Below are 6,000 nucleotides of genomic sequence, written 5' to 3'. Positions count from 1 at the left end.
ATCATGCTACTTATACAAACAGACAACCCGGTCGACGTCCAACTAACATTATGCTATGGATAAGATTGGAGCATCTAAGAGCGCTGGAAATGTCAACCGAACAATATAAGTACCACTGAAACAGAATACATAAAGCGTTCAACGAACAATGTAGGACGGAGTGGACTATTGATCCGGAATGATTGAGTAAGGTTTTAACACGACATGGAGGATCATGTGAAAAAGCTTAAGTAAGGTAGAATAATGAAAAGAATCAATCAGAAGTGATAATGGCCATGTACGTTCAAAATACAGAGAAAGAAGATATGCACTAATATTCATCTATTATATTTAATCACCAAGAACTTTCCATTTATCTTAGCTAAAGGAAAAAAATACTCTATGGATTTAAAAAAATTGTTTTATCCTATTTCACTTAATGGAACAGCTAGTCTATGATGATTTTTCACAAGCTAATTTTATCGAAAAGGTGAGATGCTTTCTAAAATATATGGAAATAAGAGAACAGACTTAAAGTAATAGATAGGCTAATGAATACAGGAAATCTTAACGCTTAGCGGGGAGAATATCTGTACTATAGTGGTAGTTGCATGTAGGAACTTCGAAAAAAATATGTGCCGGTTCGTCGAGACGTATATGGTAGTAAAGCTGTCATCGTTTTATTACATATGAAGCAATTAATGGAGTACCCAAAGCAGAGGAAAGCAAGTGTGGCTTCATACAGACTTAAAAAGCCAGACAACAACAACAACAACGCGAAACGGCATCATAAATATTTCACTTCGTAATAGTAATCCGCATCTGTCGATTATTTTATAGGTAAAAGTAAGACCCTTGTTCCTTACATGGAGGCGAATAGGTATCAGTATTACTAGTAACATAGCCTGGCACAAAAATACGTAACTTTCTAAAGCCCTAGCCAACGATGCTGAAATACTGGCGGTTCCAACGTTAGCGCCATACCGTCACACCGTGTCATTATTTAGATGTGTTGCGAATTACAAAGGATACATAAGTCCAAAGTAATACAGGAATAATAAATAATAAAGCAAGAATAAAAAAAAAGCGCTGACAGATCAAAAAGACGTCGACACTTCGCTGTCATTTTCTCATGGTCTCCTGCAATTTTCCTGTTGCTTTTGTCGTCGCATTCCCTACAGCGTCGCTGCGCCTAGGAGATATATTTTTTCCATGGTTCGTTTTCTTGTACCCCGCAACGCTACCGTAGTCTCTTTGTGGCTATAATCCTGCCAGCTTTTCATAAAGGTCGCTCGCCAGGCGCCGTATCTTCGTTAACGTCGACGGCCTATCTGGCAAGTCTCATGACGATTACGATGTCGTCGACAACGATGAAAGCACTTGACGCGACCGCTCAGAGTCGCGTTACTGTGAACGGCGTCTAGTGGCAGGTGGACTGCAACCAACCCCCATCGGTAGCATTTTTCATCGCCACAGTAGCCCTATTTCTGGTCGCGCGGGGTCCATAAACATACCGATGTTCGGTATGTTTACATATGCACGTATGCATTATTGTGACGTGTCTCGATCTGGCGGTCTATTCAAATCTTTTCTCGTTTGTCGGTCGTCAATACCGCACATCATTAGCAGCAGTTCCACTACCGTAACAATGCAAAGTGACGGCAGCCGCGCGGACCGTTCGGAGTGGCCGGTCCCTTAATTTGAGGCCAGAAGCGTTCGCCAATCGGTGGTACTTTGGCGCGGTAGTGGCTGGTTGTGGCCGCAGCAACAGCGATAGTCAGTAGCCGTTGCTTTGGCGGTAAGGCCGCTGGTGACGGAGACGCGATGAGTTAAGCCGGCGCCCGGTCAGTTGTACGTAAGGAGGTGTCGCGCGGCTGTCGTCGTCGTCGTCGTCGTCCGCCGATCGACTGCTCCTGACAGTGAACAAGCCGACTTCCACAGATCAGTAGTCAGAAAGAGCGAGGGGAGACACGGACGGTCTCCCAGTGAGCAAGTGTTCGGACGGGGGAAAGAGCACGTGCACGTACTGGGTATAGGGTAAATGGGCTGGGAGCGGGGTTCGGTGTCGACGCAGTCGATCAGTGTTGTCAAGGGACATAAAAGAAGTGTCATTGAAGGAAATTGGTGTGTTGAAGGGCGACCATGGCTAGAGCTTGTGATTTCGATGTTTCATCATAGTAAAACGATGATACCAAATCACATACAGTAATAATAATAACAGCAACATTGTCTGAACAAGCTGTGTTTAGGCATACTCTAAAATCGTTTGTAAGTTGCTAACGTGTGTGTAAGCAGTGAGTCCACCACATCAAGTTTCGGGCCCATTGCGTTTTATCTTGAAGACTGATTTGGATGAAAATTTGTGGTACTGCGGAAGTTGGAAAGAGTAGATGGCAGAACGTCAGCATTTGTCTGTAAATCGAATTACGGAAGTTTTGCCTGCGAAGATTTGGTGTTAGAAACAGATTGAAATTTTTTGCTGCGACGACCTCATGGGTGCATAGATAGGCTTGGTGTATTCGTATGGTAACAACGAATTTCGAAATGATCAGCTCTGCTAACAGCGGAAGGATTCGAAAACCAACAGGAAGACTAAATAAGAAGATATTGCAAGCTATTTCATCTTGATAAAGATTAGGAATTAATTGGGCGATCAATAGCGATTATTTCAAAGGTAGGTGAAAAGCATTTCCCAACAGAACAAGCATACTTCCTACGTAGCTATAAGCCAACTGAAATTACCATGGTCAAAAGTTGACCTAAATAGAAACAGCAAAACACATTCTATAAAGCTGATGTTACCTTATTACTTACACATATGGTAACTTAAAAAAACAACAGAATGTTCAAACAATAGTCATTCACGTACCAACAAAAATCTCTGCTTGAAGATAGACAGATTGCTGCTCGTGGCAACCACGCTCCACCTAAAACATGCGCAAAAAAATGACCTAGCATACGTTGTCACTATAAAAAAGTCTCATATATACAAACGCTCGGATTGTCACATGGTGCATGTATAAATGCTTTTAACTGTTCGTAATCATCATAGGAGTTTAACGTTGAAGTTTTCTTTAAAGTTTATTTTTTCTTTTTTAAGTTAAATTCAACGTTATCTAAAAACGTTAAAGCGTCTCCTAGATAGGAACTTGTTTGTTCGAGGCGTGGTAAGCTGACGACACCGACACACTATGGAATACCGTACCACTTTTTAGCGACAATACAGAATCTCGTGTGGTATATTATTTTCTTTCCGTATTGCTTTGCTCTATCTCTGCGTCTATTGCTTTCTCGCAGCACGGCGACGGGCCATTTAGCCTCCTGTCAGACGGAACGCATGACGATGAAGAGTAGAAGTCCACAATGGATCATAGTAAGTCGTTAGGAGGAAAAGGTTTGCTAACGCGGCCTCTATAGTCGATAAACAGCGAGTAATATTAGTCACATTATAATCTGCAATAATAGCATCACTAGAATTTACCAGCGATCAATGATAAGAGATTGGCTAGAGTTACAAAAAGAGTAGCAGACAACAACAAGATGACAAAACAATGACCTATCAAATAGCCCACAGTAAAGCTAAGCTGCCCCTTTATCGATTTCTAATGTAAATGTTTTCGAATTTTAAGTCCGAACTTGTTCTTTCTATACCTTAGTCAAGCATTTATTCAAACGGCTGGCGGGCCCCTTGTCAGCGTAAAGCGGAACGTATGTTTGTTGTCGATGTTAAATCCGTATAGCCTGCCGTGCTTCCAAATTTAGCAGACAAACTTAGTAGCGTAGTTACTAAACCATCAGGGGGACATAGAATCTCAATCTAATATCGCTGACAACTTCCGCTACAACACGTACTTAAACCGTTTTTAAGGTGTGGGAAGCCAGATGAAGGCGTAACAGTTAAATCCTGACCGTATGCACTACGATAAACAATCGAATTCTATTCGTAGATTTGAAACTCTCTAATTACTGCGCTCGAACTAAGGTTCAAACGTCATCTGGAACTATGAACACCTCAATAAAGCCAGTATCACCTAATCCGTTTTTCAAAAACAAGCTTGACATTACTTGAAATGATCGTAGAGAATCTTGAAAGGTCTCCCTCTCCCTCTCTCTCTCTCTCTCTCTCTCTGTCATTGCTATATTGGCTATCACCGACGGTGCTGAACGCTCTTTATGGCATGGTGGATCGGCAATGTTGGCACCTAAATTAATTCATGCGATTACCTCGTTACAAAACACGTACTATGTGCATTATTACATGGTGTAATTCATCTGCTATCTAGAACCGGGTGAGGTTTTTCGTCGGCTTATGCGCGGGCGTGTTTGAAATACTGCAGCCTATTCTTCTACGTCCAAGTCGCGTCTGTAGCGAACATCTGCCTCTGAGGAATAGCATGTCAGAGCTATTTTACCATGAAGTTCTCGTAGAGAAAAACTCACTAAGCGGAAGCTTAAAGTTGATCGGCTACTTCCCTGGTGTGTTCTTTGTTACTTTAAAAATCCACGAGTGCTCTTTTCTGCCTCGTGTCTACGTAACTAAAGGCCTATGGCCCTGAACATCAGCTGCTTGTAACTCTGTGCATACGTAGTAATGTTTACGGGCTTGCGTACCGCCTATGTCACTATGAATCACTAACAACCGCTGAGGTCTACTATCTACTATAAGAATGAAAGAAGCTACGAAACGGGCTTACTGTCGCTTGTTACTAGACGAGCGAGTTTTTCAACGATTTCGGCTGCAACGCCGCATTCATCTTTCTTAAATCCCCATTTGCGGTCCTCGTTGTCGTCCCTAATGCGATCTTTTGCGGTCGTCAAGTAACGTGGTGGGGTACATCTCCAAATATTAGAATCGTCATGGCCATTGTTGTAAATTGCCGTGGTTATTGTTGTTACTATTTTCGCTACTACCGTCAGGTCTTTTTCGCGCGGTCTTTAATTGTTGGCTTTTTTTTCTTAGTTAGTTTTCCAAAACTCCGTTTTATCGGTAGTATGAAGACACGCTTAGAATCAACCTCTACGGCTCTGGCGTCATAGATCAGTTTTAGCAGCAACCGTAATAGCAGCAGGCAAAGCATCGGCAATAGCGATGCACTATGTTAACTAAACACGGAAAGCTAAAAAGAAGCGAATGTAAGAGAAAGGCATTGCATGAGATAGCAGCAGAGTGTGCTAACTTTGCAGAATCTCTACATATATGCGACAGAACAATATTTGGCTTTATCAGAACGTCGGAGCTGACTTTCTTGCTGCAAACGCTCGTAGGCATAAGTTCTTAGTAGCCATTTCATCGACGGGTGTCGCTGCTGCCCTTTGTCTTCCGTAGAAATGGGTAAAAGGGCATCCTTCCACATTTGTGTTACTGAGACACAAGGGCTGGACAAGTGGTCACCTTTTGCTCTTGCCATAAGAAGGAAGATATCTGTGAAACTGTAATCTTTATTATACTATACGTACGAAACATTGTATGAAATATGGGACTATGCTTAAGTACTGATGAATGAACCCGTTTAGTGAGCCGATTGATAATGTAATGGATGACGCGCATGCACAACGGATAGCAGGTAGATAGCCGCAAAGACAGAATGAATCTGGGAGCATCCGCGGTGCAAGCGATAACTATACAATATAGACGATCGATCACAATGTTGCACAATGCGCTAGCGAAAAAATAAGCCCACTAGGATGTGGCGTCAGTTCGGCCTGATCACTGCATGTCTTCTCTCATTGAACGTATCTGTATATGACATTTGTATTTTTGTTAAATATACGTATGTGATGTCATCTTCTCTGGTTTTTTTCTATTCGAAAATGTATTCCGCGCTGAGTAAGAAATAGAAAATAATAAAAAAAAAAAAAAAAATTGCGAAGCCAGCGAGCCACAGACCATCACCCACGAAGAAAAGTCTTATCCCATTGTGATAAATGACTTTTGGTCATCCAACCATTTTTAAATGAGCTGCCTCTTTTCCCGCCAAATATTCTGAGTATTACATTTATTAATGCATAAGTTTAATCGAT

At 41.9% G+C, this 6,000-nt stretch overlaps 1 protein-coding gene across 5 annotated transcripts in view; it reads left to right on the top strand.

Annotated features, from left to right (window-relative positions):
* The first annotated feature begins 649 nt into the window (after nt 1-649).
* The window catches only part of LOC111267628 (uncharacterized), a 41,414-nt gene continuing 36,063 nt past the window's right edge, over nt 650-6,000 (top strand). For 4 of the 5 annotated variants that reach the window (XM_022845966.2, XM_022845961.2, XM_086971379.1 and 1 more), the window contains exon 1: nt 650-2,653. The gene's annotated coding sequence lies outside the window, so the exon portion shown is untranslated. Of the gene's footprint in view, nt 2,654-3,276; nt 3,353-6,000 lie in introns of all 5 variants that reach the window. The other variant, XM_086971380.1, reaches the window with a different exon arrangement.

This window comes from Varroa jacobsoni, unplaced genomic scaffold, assembly GCF_002532875.2.
Source record: "Varroa jacobsoni isolate VJ856 unplaced genomic scaffold, vjacob_1.0 scaffold_1203, whole genome shotgun sequence".
NCBI lineage: Eukaryota > Metazoa > Arthropoda > Arachnida > Mesostigmata > Varroidae > Varroa > Varroa jacobsoni.
This window is presented reverse-complemented; position numbering and strand designations above follow the sequence as displayed.